This window comes from Acinonyx jubatus, chromosome E4 (assembly GCF_027475565.1).
Source record: "Acinonyx jubatus isolate Ajub_Pintada_27869175 chromosome E4, VMU_Ajub_asm_v1.0, whole genome shotgun sequence".
Classification (NCBI taxonomy): Eukaryota; Metazoa; Chordata; class Mammalia; order Carnivora; family Felidae; genus Acinonyx; species Acinonyx jubatus.
Window position 1 is genome coordinate 39,000,360 of NC_069395.1, and position 19,444 is coordinate 39,019,803.

At 46.0% G+C, this 19,444-nt stretch overlaps 1 protein-coding gene across 1 annotated transcript in view; it reads right to left on the minus strand.

Annotated features, from left to right (window-relative positions):
- The window catches only part of LOC128312987 (basic proline-rich protein-like), a 110,785-nt gene that overhangs the window by 19,781 nt on the left and 71,560 nt on the right, over positions 1–19,444 (minus strand). The window contains exon 5 of the mRNA XM_053209156.1: positions 2,124–2,188. The gene's annotated coding sequence lies outside the window, so the exon portion shown is untranslated. The remainder of the gene's footprint in view (positions 1–2,123; positions 2,189–19,444) is intronic.

A 19,444-nucleotide genomic window follows, 5' to 3' on the forward strand; every position in this document is an offset into this window, starting at 1 on the left:
ACCCAGCAGCCGTTCCCCATCTCTCTCCTTCTCGTCAGGCCTCCCTAGTCCCAGAGCCACAACGGTATTGAAAGTAGGCCAACTAATAACCCTACGATGGCCTCCGACGTGTTCAAGTGAGAGGGAGAGGTGCACATCTCTCTCTTTAAATCAAAAGCTAGAAATGAGTAAGCTCAGTGGGGAAGGCATGTTGAAAGCTGAGATAGGCTGAGAGCTGGACCTCTTGCACCAGTTAGCTGAGTTGTGAATACAAAGGACAAGTTCTTGGAGGAAATGAAAAGTGCTGCTCCAGTGAACACATAAATGATAAGAAAGGGAAACAGCCTTATTGCTGATATGGAGAAAGTGTCAGCGGTCTGGATAGGAGATCAAACCAACCACAACATTCCGTTAAGCCAAACCCTAATCCAGAGCAAGGCCCATAACTCTGTTCAATTCTGTGCAGGCTGAGAGAGGTGAGGAAGCTGCACAAGGAAAGTCTGAAGCTAGCAGAGGTTGGCTCAAGAGGTTTAAGGAAAGAGGCCGTCTCCGCAAGATCAAAGTGCAACGTGAAGCAGCAGGTGCTGGTGTAGGTGCTGCAGTAAGTGAACCCGAAGATCCAGCTAACTCACTTAATGAAGGTGGTCACACTAACAACAGGTTTGCAATGTAGATTAAAACAGCCTTCTATTGGAAGAAGATGCCATCTAGAACTTTCACAGCTAGAGAGAGAAGTCCATCCCTGGCTTCAAAGCTTCAAAGGACAGGCTGACTCTTTTGTAAGGGGCTCAGGCAGCTGGCAACTTTCTCTTAAAACCAATGTTTTTTTACCATTCTGAAAATCGTAGGGCACTTAAGAACAATGCCTGCTCTAGAAATGGAACAATAAAGCCTGGATGACAGCACATCTGTTTACGACATGGTTTACTGAATATTTGAAGCCCACTGTTGAGACCTACTGTCCAGAAAAAAGATTCCTATCAAGAGATTACTGCTCATTGACAATGCACCTTCTCACCCAAGAGCTCTGATGGAGATGTCCAGTGAGATTCGTGTTGTTTCCATGCCTGCTAACACAACTTCCAGTCTGCAGCCCATGGACCAAGGAGCAATTTCAATGTTTAAGTCTTATCATTTAAGAAATACATTTCATAAGGCTATAGCTACCACAGATCATGAGTCTCCTGATGAATTTGGACAAAGTAAATTGAAAATCTTCTGGAAAGGATTGACCAGTCTCGATGCCATTAAGAACATTCATGATTCATGGGAAGAGATCCAAATATCAAGATCAACAGAAGTTTGGGAGAAGGGATTCCAACCCTAATGGATGATGTGAAGGGGTTCAAGACTTCAGGGGAGAAAGTCACTGCAGACGTGGTGGAAACAGCAAGGGAGCTAGAATGAGAGGTGGAGCCTGAAGATGGGACTGAATTGCTATAATCTCGTGATAAAACTTTAAGGGATGAAGGGTGCTTCTTAAGAATGAGCATGAAAGGGTTTTTTGAGATGGAGTCCACTCCTAGTGAAAATGCTGTATAGATTGTTGAAATGACAACCAAGAGTTTGGAATATTACATAAACTTAGTTGATAAAGAAGCAGAAGGGGGGTGCCTGGGTGGCTCAGTTAGTTAAGCATCTGACTATTGATCTCAGCTTAGGTCTTGATCTCAGGGCCGTGAGTTCAAGCCCCGTGTTGGGTTCCCTGCTGGGCATGAAGTCTACTTAAAAAAAAAAAAAAAAAATTGGAAGGGTTGCAGAGGATTGATTCCAAATTTGAAAGAAGTTCTCCTGAGGGTAAAATGCTATCAAACAACATTATGTGCTACAGGGAAGTCATTCATGAGAGGAAGAGTCAATCAAAGTGGCAAACTTCAGTGTTGTCTTATTTTAAGAAATTGCCACAGCCATCCCAGCCTTCAGCAAGCCATCATCATCGAGGCAAGACCCGCTATCAGCAAAGATTATGACTCACTGAAAACCCAGATGATGGTTTGTGTTTTTTCAGCAAGGAAGTCATTTTAAATTAAGGTATTTACATTGGGGTGTTTTTAGACATAACGCTATTGCACACTTAATAGACTACAACATAGCATAAATATAACTTTTATGGGTACTGGGAAACAAAAAAAATATTGACTCACTTTATTGAATTGTTTGTTTTATGGCGATGGTCTGGAACTGAGTCCACAGTATCTCCTAGACACATCTGTGACAAAAAACATAAAGTCATACATGTGGTTGTGCTAGGAATCTCGATTTGTCAGTTAGAAAAATAACACATCAGAAAGTCACGGGAAAGACATTGTTTGCTACATGTTGTCAGAGACTTTGCTTGCACTCTCTTATGTATCCCTCAAACCACCAGGTAAATCAGGTGTTATTCTCATATTATAGATGAGGACACTGATACTCTGATTAATAAATCAAGATTTACTTTTCTAAGGCCACCAAAGCTAGAAGGTACCAGAACTAGTATTGGAATGCACCAACAGGACCTCGGTAGAACCCTCTCTGTTCCACTGGCTCGCCCAGGGTCTCACACTTTGCCCAGCGTTTCATACAGAGACCTGCCTGATGACGACACCCCTGCTGAACACAGCAGGCTGATGGCCTCCCGTCCCTTGGAAATGGACACCGCAATGTTTTATAAAAACTGCCAGCCTCGGAATTTATCTGGCGTAGCAAGAACCAGAAGCCCACGCTATCGCCCTCCTAAGTTAGGAGACTTTTTCTTTTTCCTTCAGGTTCCCTATTTTGATGGTAGATGAAAAGAATTATTTCCTTTTTCTCTCTGATTGCCACTCTTGCGTCCGTTCCAATTAGTGTGTTCCATTCTTTGAAGACAAGCCCAAGTTGCTTTTCTGATCCCTCAGCTTCTCAGGCTCCTGTCTTGACAAATCAGAAAGACCATTGTCTTGACAAATCAGAAGCAGGAGCGGGGAGCTGATTAGCTGGGCTGCTCAGCCTCCCCCAGGTGCCTTCAGATACCTACCTGTTCCCTTCGATGCTGGACATTTCACAAGAAGCGTGCACAAACCAGAAAGTGAGGTGCCAGGGCGACCTGCAACACCGACCTACAGGAGCATTTGAGGGGAGCAGGCAGGTCTTCAGAAGCTACTTAGAAAAATGCTTTCTAGTATGCAGGCATCGCATCCTGTGGAGCCTGAAGCATGCGGCAAGACAATTATGGTGGGCTTTCTGAAGTCGTGGAAAAGACTAAAAATGGCCAATCCCTCAGGACATAAGGAAATATAGGCATCGAGCCAGTGGAAACCACGAAGTAAGCCAGAAAGAAATGAAAGCTTTTCTGCTTTTCCTTACTATTCCTTTCTACATTAAAAGCCAATTTTACTAGCATTTTGTCAGCCAGAGTCCTTTGCAGACAAATACCTCCAAATTCCCAGACCAGTGACAATGGAGATCCATAAAGATGTTTTAAAGACTGTCACCTGAAATGCCTTTGTGCATCATTGATACAAATTAAATAGCGTCTGGCATTTTTTGAATGATTGAGTAATGCTACTTACTTTATGAAAACGGGTAATTCATATTTAGAATGTTTAGAACGTTTAGTTAACCAGAAAACTTGACTTACGGGACACCTTGGCGACTGAATGAGCTAAGAATCGACCAGCTGGTATCGTGAAAACCCACGTGCTTCAGAATTAGAAGGACGAGGTTGCCTCCCAAATGTGATCATTTATTAACTGCGTGACCTTCAAGTCCTTTGAACTCTCTGCACCTTACTTTTCTCATTTACAAATGAGGGTAATGTTATCTTCCTTTCCAGTTGTTAACGCTTCTATGAGACAGACATGTGCACGTGCCCAACACATACCTGCCCACAAGAGAAACTTAACAAAGACACCTGCAATTTTTTTAAAAACGTTCTAAGTTTATTTATGTATTTTGAGAGACAGAGAGACAGCATGAGTGGGGTGGGCAGAGAGAGAGAGAGAGAGAGAGAGAGAGAGAGAGAATCCCAGGCAGGCTTTGCACGGCCAGCACAGAGCCTGATGTGGAGCTCTAACCCACAAAGCGGTGAGATCATGACCTGAGCTGAAACCAAGATGCTTAACCAGCTGAGTTCACCCACGGTGCCCCAATACACCTGCAATTCTTACGATGATGATATGTTTAATACTGCTGGTATTAGCGATTTCATATCTAATTCTTCCCTTGTTCTACCAGCCTCTGTCCACCCTTCCATTTTGGCATTACATACCTCCCCTGGACCTGAGAGTCTTCCCAAAGTCTATGGTTGGCCCCTCCCTTTCTCATGCAAACAATGAAGAGTTGTTTGGGCATATCTGAGACTCTCCCTGGGCCGAGTTCTCCCCTCCACAGAGACACCGCCCTCTGCCCTCATCTTAGTTTCCCCCATCATTTCCTCTTTCTCTGGGCCAGACCTGGATAAACTTGTGGTTTCCTTCCTTCGAGCTCTCTGGAGAGCTGAGTACTGCACACTTGAAAGCCTAAAAACTTGTCATTTCCACCTTGAACCAGTGGCTGACCTAGCCAGACAGCCTGGGAAATGAATTAGTGTCCTTAAGCAGAGGCAGAATGTGAGCAGTGACCCAGCTCCCCTAAGCAACTATGGAAACTGTCAAGCGGTAGTTAAAGTTCCCTTTTTCCCAACCCCTTTAATTATGTTGAAAACTATGTCATATTGTTTTTGAAAAAGTTAATGAAATAGTAGGTAAAGGTGAACCAAGGAACATAATTTACTTGGATTTCCTTGCAAGCTTTTGATAAGGTCCCTCATAAAAGGCTATTAAGGAAAATAGATGACCAGAGGGCTATGGGCAAAAAGTCTTTTTGGTGTATTAAAAACTGGTTAAGCTATTTTAGAAGGAAGAATCACTGACACTGGCTACTTCTTGGAGTGGAGAGAGGTTAATCACAAGCTGTCCCCAGTGTTAGTATTTGGACTTAAAGTGTTAGAACAATTTATAAAGGAAAAGAAAGCAAAGTTAATCAAAGACACAAAATGATTAGCGTGGTATGAGCTTTCCAGAGTGCTTGGCATGAACGAAGTCTCCTTGTCCATCACCCGGGAAATACAGTCCCCGAGAGGGAACTGGGCATGGCCCAGAAAAGGAAACTTCCAAGGATGGGGACTAAGTTCTAAAAACCCTTGAGAGAAAGACTCACCAAAAAAAAAAAAAAAAAAAAATGCTTTTCATTTGGTGGCCCAAGCGCAGCGGGGTCTGAGACTGGAGGGAAGGGCGTAACAACCTTGCAAGCGTCCTTCCCACCCTCCCAGCAGATGGTGGTTTAAGGCCATGAAAAATCAGAAATGGGAGGCATGGGTGGAAAGCATTTAAGCAGTATGAAGACACCATTTTGCATGCTTTTCATTCCAAAGTTGTAAAAGAATCATTCTATTGGTGAAGGAGAGCCAAAGAATGTAACCGGGAATAAGGCTCCCCTGGGTAACTGTTGTATATGACAAGACACAGCGAAGACGTGTTTACCACCGACTCTCGGGGGTGACGGGAAGAGCTTCATTTCTGCAAAAGAAGACAGACCTTCCTTTAAAGTGCTTGTAATTAACCATACGCTTCTCCTCACAGTTAGCCCCACTGCTGTTCCCCACCACCCCCCCCAAATATTTTCACTGTAAAACAGAGCAGAAGGAGTTACACAAATATGTGGATGCTGAGGAGGCAAAGCCCAGCTCTTCTCCCAGCCACGGCCCTCATTAATCTTTGTGACACTCTTTATTGAGTCTCACCTGTGTTTCTTCAGGATCACAAAGCCCCCCATGCCAAAGTCACACAGCAATCCGTGGCAAAGTTAACTCTAATCTTGGTTGGCCAAGCTTCTTTTCTTTTGCCTAGTCAAGTCGTAACTCTAGTTGATATATAGGGTGCTGTTTGCATGGCAGGAATGCCTTTATTTTGAGAGGGACAGAGAGAGTGCATGAAACAATATATTGGACATAAAAATACTCCTCTCGAAGAATCCAGCAATAGACCCATACAAATATAGTCAACTAACTTTTGACCAAGGTGCAAAGACAATTCAATAGAGAAAGGATGGCTTTTCAGACAAATGGTTCTGGAACAATGGATACTGGAAACAATATTTTTTTATACTAAAAAAAAAAAGAAGAAGAAGAAAAACCCCCAATACATGCCATATACAAAGATGAGCAAAAATAGATCATAAATGCAAATGTAATTGTAAAATTATAAATTTCTAGAAGAAAATCAAGGAGAAAATCTTTGCAACATTTGGGTTAGACAAAAAGTTCTTAGATCCAACAGCAAAAAAGAAAAAAAAATGGATAAAATTGGACTTGATAAAAATTCAAAGCCTCGAGACCTTAGTCATAAGCAGGAACTGAAACAAAAAGCAAACCTTTCATTTTTCCAATGAGACTTAGCGACATAAAACCTTTTCTCAGGAGCATAAGACTCGGAGTGAGCAACTAAATTGAAAAATGGCAGCACCTCAGCTAACTTTTCCCCAAAATGGGTCAGGTAGAAATTAATGGCTCTTTCCTCTGCTTTCCTAGCAATTTGTGTGCTTTCATAGTACTTAACACGCTCTATTGTCGTTAATTGTCATGGACTCATCCCATCTCAGGCACAGATGTCCTCACTGAATTGTGAGCTCCTCGGGGGCAGGGCCAAGTATTATTATATCTGTGCACTCTCAGAACCTAGCAGAGGACTGATACAGAATGTGCAGTCAATAGATGTTTGAAGAATAAAAGAAAGGAGGAGGGGGCGGGGGAAAGCAAGAAAGTGCGAGAAAGGCATTGTGAGAAGAGAGAAAGGGAAGGTAGGAAGGAAGGAAGGAAGGAAGGAAGGGGAAAGGAAAGAAAGAAGAAAGGAAAAGGGGGATGGAGGGAGGGAGGGGGGGAGGAAAAAAGAAAACTATGCCTGGGGTGGAGGAAACCGGGACCCACAGGGTCTGCTAGAAGACAGGGCAGTGTTTGGTGTGGGAAGGGGCAGGCGTGGGCCAGCAGGATCTTCTGGAGCCCTGTAACCCACATCAGCCCACGGTTGCGTGGCCAGGCCACTCTCTCTGAAATCACCACCACCCTTTGTCCCTGACGCTGCAGCCCCGAAGTCGTCAGGAGCCATTGTGTGGTTCAGCGCAGGGCCAACCACCGCCGAGGCAGGAGGAGGGAGGCTGAGGCTGCTGGCTAGTGCTGCTGGGTCTGCTCCCTCCGCTCCCCGGCCACAGGCCTGGGTGTCAGAGCCAGAACCGGCAGGTCGGGGTGGCGAGGAGCTGCTGGCATGGCCGGCCTCTCACATTCTCTCCTCTCCAATGGCCCCGGCCCGGCATTGCTGGGGAAACGGGAGGGGCCGGGCAGCCAGCAGCCCAGAGTGAGAACTTCCCTTTGCCAGAGCCAGCTGCTGGCTGCCATCTGGGCAGGGGCAGTGCCAGTTTCCCAAATCTGCCTTCCCTCTGGAAAAGGGGGAGAAAACTCTGTGCTGAGAAGATAGCTTCTCCCTCCATCCTGAGGCTCTCAGTTAAAAACCCGACAAAACCAGCCTTTGAAAAAGGAGGGAACGGGAAATGCCTCTCGTTGGGCCGTTTCCAAAGGAATTCGCTTCTCCTGGGGCCTTGACGTCCAAGAAAAATCTCGATTCGCCCTCCGTGTCCCTTGGTTCTTTTATTTTACTTAGCGATAACCTTGACCTTTTAACAATCGCATCTCCTCGTTCGCACAGATAAAACGCCGGTATCCGTGGGTCCTTTTTATTTGTCACGTAGGGGTGGGATCCCCTGCCATAAACTGAACATTCTCTGAGAGGTGTGATTTAGTCTTTTTCCTCCGCTCCCTACCATAAATAACCCAGCACCTCCCCTCAGCTGGCACTCAGTGGACGCTTTCTGATGGGTTCATCCATTCACCGAACGCATATTGAGCACCTTCTGAACGTTGGTGAAAACTCAAAGAGGATCCGGCCCCTGTTCTCAGAGGTCAGCCAGTCAGGCGGAAACATTCCCTCAGGTCCTCCCGGATGTCAGCTGCGGTGTGCCAGCCCTTCGACCACATGTTATTTACTGTGCCACCACTATGCTCCCAGGAGGCAGATGGGAAGAGTTGGCACCTGCCAGAGCACAGAACTGAGTAGGTCCTCCGCGAAACCAAACGCGGGCAAACTCTATCCAGGGGTGACAGTCTCACCGTGGACACTGCCCAATCAGAACAGATCCCGGGTTTATGTTTGTTTATTATTGCTTTAGCTCTTAAGTCCTTCCTCTCCATCTTGATACCCCCTTCTTAGCGAAAGCACAGAACCGACCCAGCATCCCACCACGGCCAGCTGACGGAGGGGCGGACGGTCCGACGGTTACAGGGAAGGAGGCGCCTACGGCCACAGGAGGCCCTCACCCTCACGGAGGTCCTCAGGGCGGGTCTTCAGCTAGGCTTCCCACCTTCGCTGGCATCCTGGTTCTGAAGCAGTTCTAAACACGCTTATTGTTTCATGAAAGCAGGGAAGGTCTGGAGAGTGTGGCTGGCTCTCTGAAATAGACAGCTTGGTCCCCCCCCCCCCCCCCCGGCTCTGGAGCCTTGATGTTTCGCCTGTTTGGGGGACAATCGGGCACCTTAAAAAAAAAGTGGTTCACGAAGTCCTAATTCACAGGAACAATGCTATCTTGCCTTTTAAGTGTTTCCTAAGCTGATCTACAATAATGAAAAATATAGGTAAATGCAGTTTGCTTAGGACGGAGCCCGTAGTAAGCAGTCGTTGTTTAATGAATTTGAATGTGAACGATCTCCTTGGTGCCTCATCTTAGTTCCTGGGATAGGCAGGGCAGGCGTGATCAGTTCCCATGCTGTGGCCCAACACAGGTAACTAGCCTGTCCTGGCTGATATAGTAGGTGACAGAGCTAGACCAGAAGTTGGGTCTCCTGACTTCTAATCCAGCGTTCTTCCCCTAAGCCAAATTATTAATGGATAATATGAACTTCAGCATCCCCAGTGAGGATGATCCCCACTTGAGAAACGAAATTAAGACCAAAAGCTGGGCTGACGGACAGGCAGACGGAGACAGAGGGTCTACTGGCTAAGAGCACAGGCTTTGGACTCCTGGCGCTACCCTTGCTGACCATGTGCCGTTGGGCAAGTTAACCAGTCTCTCCAAGTCTCCGCTGTGTGATCCAGACAATGAAACAACCCCTTTCTCACAAGGTTGCTGGAAGACTGAACGGGGTAACGTAGGACCCTGACCACAGGGTTCAGCCTAGAGCAGGTGCTCAGTACACGATAGTATTCATTGTTATTTTTATTATTTACTTCTGAGGAGGTCACTTCTGCCCTCAGGCCGGGAAGCCCTCCCTGGGGCTGTTTTTGACTGGTCTGAGCTCCCAGGAGTTCCATTCTCCTGCATGAGTTGGGAGAGAGCCATTCATTCACATTGCTATCTTTCAGTGTGACATCTATCCGTGTTTTTCCCAGGAACTACGTTTGTCTGTTTATGGGGTAGTGACTCTCTCTAGGCATCTTCTCATACCTTAGAAATACTAATTCAGGGGCGCCTGGGTGGCTCAGTCGGTTAAGCATCTGACTATTGTTTCAGCTCAAGTCATGATCTCAGAGTTCATGAGATTGAGCCCTACATCGGGCTCTGCGCTGACAGTGCAGAGCCTGCTTGGGATTCTCTCTCCCGCTTTCTGCCCCTCCCTTGCTTGCAAGTGCTCTCGCTCTCTCGCTCTCTCTCTCTCAAAATAAATAAACTTAAAAAAAATAAAGTATCAGTTCAGCTCATCTTCACAACCCTGTTAGGTAGTTGCTATTATTATCCCCATTTTACAGAGGAAAACTGAGGCACGAAGAGGTCAAGTCACACATCTGGGAAATGGCACAGCCAAGATTCAAGCCAGGTGGCCCAGCCACCGAGCCGGTGTGATGACCCACGATACCAGGTGGGCCTTCCCTCCAACAAGAGATACGACTTAAATCAAAGAGCTGTAAGCAGAGTACCTTTCTGAGTCTCTTAAATCTCTGAAATCTTTGTCCTACTCTCCCACCAAAGCTTGGGCAGCACTGGAGTCTCTTCTTAGAGGTTTCTAGAGCCCTGAGGTCCGATGAGCCAGAGCCACTGAAACTGACAGACTTGCCTTAGAGTCCTAGTTGTAAATTTTTCACCAAAATCAATTTTTGAAGTGCTTAAAAGGCATAGTTAGCTCCATGGCCGACACGGGGCTGAGATATTACGAGGAAAGGGCTCTCTGCCCTTTGGGGGCCTACAGTTAAGGAAGACAGGACAATTGTGGATGCGCATATGGAAATGCCAATGGACAGAAGGCATTCAGATAGACTCTGAAAGGATCACAGGGATGGAGGGGACTCTGTCCAACTCTGAAGGCAAAAGCAAGCCCTTGGTGGAATATGGGGGAACGTGTTCCATGGAGAAAAGTGCAGGCAGAGTGAACACAGGTTTGTTGACAAATCCCAAAGCTCTAAACCCAGGGGACACCTCCTGGCTTGAAGGGGGAAGTTTCAAGGCAAATAAAAGGTAATCCTACTTCAAGACAAGAGTGGTCTTAAGAGGTGTTTCAAGAAGGGACCAGACCATGCACTGCCACTGAGAGGACAAAATGTCCTACTCACAAGCCCTCAGGTCTCCCCATTAGGCCCAGACTCACATGCATAACAGGCTCACGTGAAGCTCTCACAGGGGACTAGGCTGTTGATTTAAAAAAAAAAAAAAAAAAAAAAAACAACGTATGAGTTTTATCTCTTTATCTCCTCGGTTCAGAGGGGAAAAAAAGGACACAATCTGTTCTCCCAGTGGGACATCTACCTGATTAGATGTCATAAAACAGAGTAGTCCTTTAGTTAATAATGGCTGGAATACCTCCGACCCACAGTTACTGGAAAGAAAAAAAAAAAAAAAAACACCTAACTACAGATAAACTCCCTAGGGCTTCAGATCCGTTTTGCAATAAGCCGTGTTATGAAGGAAACCTGGCCCCAAAAGATAGTTTGAATGCAAAATAAAGATAGTTCACATGCTTTGAAGCAGATACAGGGCTCCTGTGGAAGCACCAGAATCATATTTTTGGAGGATCATTATATTTCCTGCTTCAGACTTTATTTGGGTCCTACCGTTCTTTTATACATCCCCTATTTTTAGTCCTCAGAGGCACCATGTCCTGCCAGGCAGGGGCCTCAGCGGGGCAGGTCTGGGCAGGAGGGGTGAGGGTTGGGTGCCTAGAGAGGCAGGAGAGCTGGGCAGGGAAGAGGCAGTCGGACTCCAAGGAGCAGGTGCGGTTCACAGGGCCAGACAGGCAGGGCCTGGGGAGCCTCAGGGAAAAGCTTAGGGGAGCACCGTGGGTTTAGGGAACAGGACTCCAGGGTCCAGGAGGCCAGTGAATTATCAGGAAGAGTGTAGAATATGAACAAAAAAGAGGCGGGCAAGGACTCTGAGTTCTGTATACACCCTGTCACAAAAGAACAGGCAGGGGCTCAAATGCATGGGTTTGAGAACCTTGAAGACATTTGCTAGGTGAAATAAACTAGTCGCAGAAGGACAAATGATGATTTGTCTTATATGATGATTTCTCTTACACGAGGTATCTAAAATAGTCAAATTGACAGAATCAAAGACTCACGGTGGTCACTAGGGGAGGGGGAAATAGAGAGTTACTAACAAACCTGCATAGTGTCAGGTAAGAAGATAAATAAATTCTAGAGTTCTGATGTACAACATCGTATCTGTAGCGAACAATACTGTATTGTATACTTTAAAACCTGTTCAGAGAGTGGGTCTCATGTCAAGTGTTCTTGCCACAATCACATAAGTTTTTCAGAAAGCACGGGTTTAGGCAGAAGAGGTATGGGATGGGTTTGATTCAGGCAAAGGGCAGATGCACCTGGCTTGCGACTCCTACAGCAGAGGCCCTTGGAGAAGCAAACAAAAACACCCGTGGTCATTAAAAAACCCTGTAAAAGAAAACCTTCATCTTTATTTACCATTCATTCATGATCCCTCTAATTCTCCACCATGTAACTATTGATGAAGATGCAAAAAAAAAGAAGAGAAAAAAAGAAAAAGCAAAAAGAAAAAAAGAAAGAAAAGCACAGTGTCTTCCAAGTGAGAGTTAGCCAGGAGACATTCTTTACCTGTAGGGATTTTTGACTGATTCTTTATCTGGGTGATGGGCCCCATCTTCTAGACTGGTCTCCAGACTCCCTTTGGTGTTGGGTAAAAAAATACCCTGAAATTCTTTTCTGACTCCCAGTCACTTCCCACCATTTCATCCTTGTTTGGCATTTATCATTTTGTGTGTCTCCCAAAAAATAACACAATGAAGCCAGGAGGAAATGCCACGGCACAGGAAGGAGCCATACAAAGCAAAATCCAACAGATTTGACTCAATCATCCAGTTGTCTTTATTTCCAGGTAGAACAGGCCTACCTTTCTTCTCTGTGGAATCCTCTTTTCCTTCCTACATCCTTGGCCTGACCCTTCAACCCCTTAATGCAATCAACATATCTCTACTTGTGTCTCCTGAAACCTTCCTCTTCCTGACCTACATGTGGTCGAAGGAGGTCAATGGAGAAATGGGGAGGAGTCAGACCTCAGAAACAGGCCCCAGATAATTCAGGTCCTATGTAGGAGAGAGGCTGGGAGGAACCACATTACTGAGGGCGGAGGTAGGAGGTAGCGTGCCATGATGGTCATATTCTAGGAAATCGATCTCATAAATCCCCTCCTGGATTGGCCCAACTTTGTATGAAGGAAGACACAAAAGGAATTAGAGAAGAAGAGAAGTCAACTACAGTAAAAAGAGAAGTAGAAGGAAGTAAATGGCTGAGGCTTGTAGGTCTGAAGGCCAATCCCCAGAGAGCAGAGGGGGCAGGGGCCAGCTAATCACAGCACCTCACTCCCTGCATTATGATGTACACAGACCAAGCCTTCAACATTTATCTGCCTGTGTATTCATATCCCTTCTAACTTGCATGTGTTGTGCTAACTAATGAAAACATACAGGCGATTCCCCACTGGTTGGCAAGCATTAATTGAGAACCTATGTTGCCCACAGCCCTGGAGGACGCACTGAGAGAAATGGAGGCTGAGACAGGACAGATGTGGTCCTGGTCTTCCAACTGGCCGAAGAAGGGATGAAACAAATCCTTGTGATATATAGCGTGGTGGAATGGCTTGAAGAAAACCTTACTCTTTTCAGCAATGCACTCTCCCATTGAAAGAGTGTCACTTTTGTTGAAAAGATGCTGGCCTTCCCAGGCATTAAGATCAATTCTGAAGAAATTCGGAAGAAAGCGAAATTTCTCTGAAAAGGAAAGGAGGAGATACGCAGCGGCCGCTTCAGGGAAAGTTTCAGAGAGAGGGGGAGGGAGACCCAGAGGCCCATGACTGAAGAGGAACACTTTCACCAAGAGAAGGTGAAAATGGCGGCCTTTATTTATTGCTGGGTGTTGTATCATGTAGCGTTCTCCTTCATCTCCCCGTAAGTCCCAGCCAGTTTTACATTATTACTCACTGATGCTCTGCGGGTTGGGTCTGTTTTGAGGGGATGTGGTAAAGCCTGGAGTCTGACCTCAAAACGGTCACAGGCAAAGGCAGAGGGTTCTCGTGGGAGAGCAGCTACCTATGAATTACATTGAGGGCGCATTTTCAGCAATGCGTTAGCAAGTTTAGATGTGAAACGCATGTGCTCAGGAAGTTTAGAGTTAGAGAAGTAACCTGAGGATGGGTGGATAACCAAGGCAGTCTTCCTGAAAGTAAATTTTGAACCTAAGATCCCCTAGGAGACAGATTCAGGTCACGAGCATACAAAGGCACTTGTGTAACTTCACAGAAACCCCAAAACACACACGTTGTTTCCTGACCTCAGCTCAAGACCCAGACATGTACACAGACAGACATGCACGTGTTCTCAGCTATGCCAGCGCCTACCATGGAGGAAAATTCAGGAATGCAGCAGCTCATATATCCATACACACCACGAGGTATCATGTGGCATTTTTAAGTCTGCAAAAGTGGCCGTTGCTCTCACTGAGATGTGGTGCCCAAAGTGTTCATTAGCATTAAAACCATGTCACTGGCAACATGCGGAAGAGTCAAATTTATAACACGTTAGACAGTTTTAGTAGCAAATGCAAATACATAGCAGAGAAGGTTGGGCACATGCCCCTCGAAACCATCACTTCACAAAGCTAACATGGGTTTAGGTCTTCCACAGAGAAAAGCCATCTGATCTAAGCCCCATCCAGAATCATCAAAGGCAGAACGGAAGCTCTGGAGGACACAAAAAGTCAACTCAGAAAATAAGAAACACGAAGAGCCAATGAAGTGTATATATTAAGTCAGCCTCGCTGGAAGCTGAGGAAATGCAAATAAAAATGACATGATGTAATTTTTGCCCTAACATGCAACTCTTAGAAAGACTTTAAAAGCTCAGTATTGGTTCGGATGGGAGTATGCAGGAAGGGATTCTCTCCCACAACATTAGGGACTGCAGTTTGGTACGTAACCCTCACAGGAGGCCACCTCTACCAAAAGCCCTACACAGGAGCATATCCCTGATCCGTAAGACCACTTCTAGCTCTGCATCTTGATGGAATACCCAGGTAAGGGCATAGAGACATTATACTGGTGACATATGAAATCTATGATATATGAAACACAGAGTGAAAAATTAGAAATCACCTAAATACCTAGCACAAGGAGATTGGTAAATGAAGCACAGTATCCGTTCAATGAAATATCCTCATTTCATATGAGTGAAAACACACTATTAAAGTGTGTTCCTCTATCCCTATTAAAGGAAGAATGTAAGGTTTCATGACGTAGAAAAATGTCATATAATGCATAGCAAGATGTTGTAAATGAGAAAAGCAGATTCCATACACCGTATAATATGATAGTCTTTGTAACAACAAAACTAGTTAACATATTTGGTGGTTAAACCAGAATGGAAGCTGTTAAACATTATCTAAAACAATGCCTGTCTTCAGAATCAGGCAGCCTAAATCCGGAGTCTTTACTCAAACACTTCTGTGTACATACACGTAGAGAAAAGTCTGGAAAAATGTGCACCAACACGTCAACAGCAATGTATCGGACAGTTCTGGGTGGTGGAATTACTCTAGGTTTTGTTTTTCCTTCTTACTTGTCAATTTCCCCAAATTAATTTATTTTAAATGTGTATAAATATTACTCTTCGAGGAGATGCACTTTTCTTTAATAAAGGGTTTCTCTGACCAAAAGCAGAAGAAAATTAGAGCAGAGGAGAGGGGCTCTCAGGGAGAGGGGAAAGATGAGGACTAAGCAGAGTGACTGCAGATCTCCATCGCCAGGCCCAAGGACCTGGTAGAAAGATAAGGCTTTCATTTTCCAAAACAAGGGAGAAAATTTCCAGAACCTGCAATCGCCCTCTTAACGCCCCCCCCCCACCCCCCGCCATGTTCTTTCCTGTGTCCTTCAGCCCAAAAGGATTCCAGGACACTTCCCTGGGGCTGCCACTCACCCCGATACACATGGTAGGACACGGCCGTCACCGCGAGGACACAATCATGCAGGTGCCACTGCCCGACAGACATTTCTTGAGTTTTGTGCTGGGCATTGAGTGACCGTGACAGGTGCAATTTAAATAAGAAACAGTCTCTGCCTTCAAGAAACTCAGAGATTGTTGGGGAGATGGGTGGAAAACACACTATTAAAGTACACTTGACTCTGGGGCAACCTTGGTATGCACTTCACAGGTACACTTGCCATCTGGGTATTTTTCAATAAATACAGGACGGTGCTATAAATGTACTTCTTCTTCCTTCTGATCTTCTTAGTAGCAAGATCTTCTTTTCCCTAGCCTGCTTTGTTGCAAGAATGCAGTATGTAAAACATACGCAAAATATGTGTTAATCAACTGTTTATGTTCTCAGTAAGGCTTCCCATCAATAGCAGGCTATTAGTTGTTACGTTGGGGGGGGGGGAGCCAAAGGTTCTATGCAGATTTGGGACTATGTGGTAGGATGGCACTCTTAACCCCCATGTTGTTCAAGGGTCAACCGTATTACAGGGCTAATAGGAGGAGGTTCGGGAATGGTACAGGAGCACAAAGGGAGGGCAACTAATTCCTGTAACATCCTGTAACTCACCTCTATTATCAGGCTCATTTCATTCTATATTTTAATCGTGTGCTTTCTCATTCATCTGTCCAACAGTCGATGAACTCCTTGAGGACTGTGCTGTCTCTCCCGTGCACACCTGGGTCCCGGTATCTGGCACCGAACAGGCTACTTAATCAGCAGCTTTGCCTGAATGACGGTCTCCAAATGGAGGTGGCTCGGTTGACGACTTCTCCAGTCTGGCCCACCGAGGATCAGGGCAAGGGAGAGGCTATACCCAGAAGAGAGTACTCGAGAAATCTCTCCGGCTCACACAGAGTGAACCCGGGGAACAGATAAGAAGAGGAAGGAAGGAATTCCTAGGCCTAGCGAACACAATGTTAAAAAAAAAACAGCTGATTGGTTCTGGTCAAAATAGATGCGGCGGCAGCAAAAGATGAGTCACGAGGGGCCTTTTAGTCACACTAAGTTCATATTTTGTCTTGCCAGCTATGAGGATTAAAGGAGAGAGGCAGAGAGATGCGGTCAGATTTGGTCGTAGGAAAATCACCCTGGTAGAACCATGGAAGGAAACGCCAGGAAGAAAGAAAAGGGGCAAAGAGGCCAGTTAAGCCAGGAGATGGCTGCAGAAAAGCATCCAGGAAATAATGAAGACCTGGATGAAGCAGGTGCTCCAAGGGTGGGGAGAAAAAGACACCCCAACGTTCTTTTCCTCTAGGCCAGCTGGAAACCATTCTCAGGCGTGCAGAACAGTTAGACCCTGACACTTGCATGTAAAAAAAAGGCAAAGACGATCTTGAGGACCCAGCCATCCTGCCTGTTCAGCAGCACCAATCCCCCAAGGCTTCACACCGCACTGGCACCTCGAAGTACACCCCTCCCACAGGCAGGAACGAAGACATCCAGGCAGCCAGAGAAACACTCAGAAGCAGCAGCAGAGGAGGGAAAAGTACATTACAGAGCCCGGCATCTGTGTCTAGCAGCTGCCAAGCAACCTCCATGTGTTCCTGCAGCTGTCGGCGTGATAGCAATGGAAGACGGAACAGAAGGACGAAAAGAACTTTCGGCAACAGGCTCTGAGTGCCAGGCAGGTGGGTGGGCTCCGGGGCAATCGAGGCCGATCCACTGAGTGATCCGAGGAGCTGCTTCCTTCGCTGGAGAATTGCCTCATCGGTTGCTTTCGTTTGATTGATTCAAGGCCCCGGTCTCCATCTCTCTGAGGGGGCAGCATGGTCCCTATCACTTTGTGTTCCAGTCAGTGAATCAAGGTTAAGTACGGTGGGAGAACTGTGACCTCCTCACTACCAAGCAATCAAAGAGATGATCTGGGGTGTCATCATTCAACCAAAATAGGGAATTACTGGTTTTTGATACTCACCCGTGGGAGGTGGGGGGGATTGAACCAGGGTGATTTCCCAGTCATTCATCCATTAATTCAGAGCTTATCAAGTACCCACCAAATACATAAGAACACCCTAGGCTTTGTGGCAACTAAAAGAGACACGGCAGGCAAAACAGTAATGCTTGGGATGTTTGTCATGCTGTACAACTGACAAAGAAGTTCATCCATTTTTTGTTCTACAACCAGAGCTAATGTTCAATTGTTTGCAGGGTACGTGTTCTCCAGATATTTGCAGCCACTGACTATTCTGATTGGCCAGTACCCTTATGAGCCAGTTGTTAAATGCAGCATTTTGGAGACCACCCCTCCCCACAGCAATGCTGCAAGTTCATATTTACATTCTTAAAGTATCTGGCTGGTGACCACCTCCTAGGGAGCGGCAAAGTCAGGCTTATGGTATAGATAGAAGAGGAAGACAGCTACGAAGTGAATCTAGGATGATGTGAAAACAAGTGCCTGATGATGTGGGGCAGACAGCAGACACAGTGATGGAAGGATCATCAGGCACTCAAGGCAAGGTTGATGAAGGATGTCATTCTGTGGGTGGGGTTTGATGGCCGCTACAGGCCTTGAAGGGAATTTCAGATTTGGATTCGGATTGGGCTTTGGTCATGATTTTGAGGGAAACAGGCCCTAGAGACAGAACCCCTGGGTTCAAAACTCAGCTTGCTATGTATAAAATAAAGATGGCAATAATGGTATCTACTCAAGGGCTGGTTGGGGAATTGGGAGATAGTCTAGGTAAAGTGCTTAATAAATGTTCGGGGTTATGATGTGCGTTCACTTTGTACATGGCGGGTGGTAAATACCCTTTCTGCAAAGGCTCATCATTTCCCACATGCAAACACCCTCTGAGAGACATCACCTCTGGCTGTTGATGATCTGCGAAGAGCTAAACAGGGAAGGAATTTATTGACAAGTATTTCACAGACTCGCCGGAAGGCTTGAAGAACCGGGCAAGAAAATGTGCAAGAATCCGGGGAGCCCAGACGGCCAGAACCATGGGCAAAGTCAAGCCTGAAAACCCACCTGGGGAGAACGTCCCGGCCACAAGTCACGGTGGACACTGCTCTCAACACCTCCACCACCACTGTCTTTTAATGTTCATTCCAGAACCACGGCCTGGAAGGGGGCATCTGACTGGCGGGTCTAAGGTACATGCCCACACTCTACCTGCCACGGGGCAGCAGGAAGCTAGCTTCTGGAAGTTCAACTTTTCTAATGCAGGAAGAGTTTGGCCTCCCACCAAGGCTCCTGCATCAATACAGTATCCTCATGGATACTAGATGCTAGAAAGGGGTTCAGATGCTGAGCATCTTAAAAACAATTGTCCAACATACCACGCTATACCCCCCCCCATGAACAAGTTCCTGCCTGCCCCTCCAGTCCCAAAGCCCAGGGCTTCCTGACTTAGGACTTCACAACCTAGCAGGACTGAACTATTCTTACTTATCGAATGCACCATACTTCTGCAGGCCACCAAGGAGATTTCTTGAATGTTCTTTATCCTTCCTCCTCCACTCCTTCAACTGCTTACAATCTACAGAAAGCTTCCAGACGCAAATAACACTTCTGCCTACTCTGGTAAGTTTCCTCTGACCTCTATGGTTGGATTAGCTGCCCTTCTCTGGGTTCCCACGGCATTCAGCATATACTGTCCTTATCCCTCTTACTACATTGAATTGAAATCCAGGCTGCTGAATGCTCTGGTTTAGCCATTCTCAAGCCTTAGAATCAGAATTATCAGAGTCACCTGGAGAGTTTGTTAAATAAAGCACAGATTCCTAAGCCGCATTCCGAGAGTTTCTGACTCAGTCCTTCTGGAGGAGGGTCTGAAAATGTGTGTTGCTAACAAGTTTCAGGTGATTCTGACATTTCACTGATACTCCTGGCCTAGGATGCACACGCTGAGATCCAGTGATCCAATGCACTCTTTAAACCAAGGGGTTTCAACTAGTGGTGATTTCTACCCCCAGAAGACATTTGGCAACGT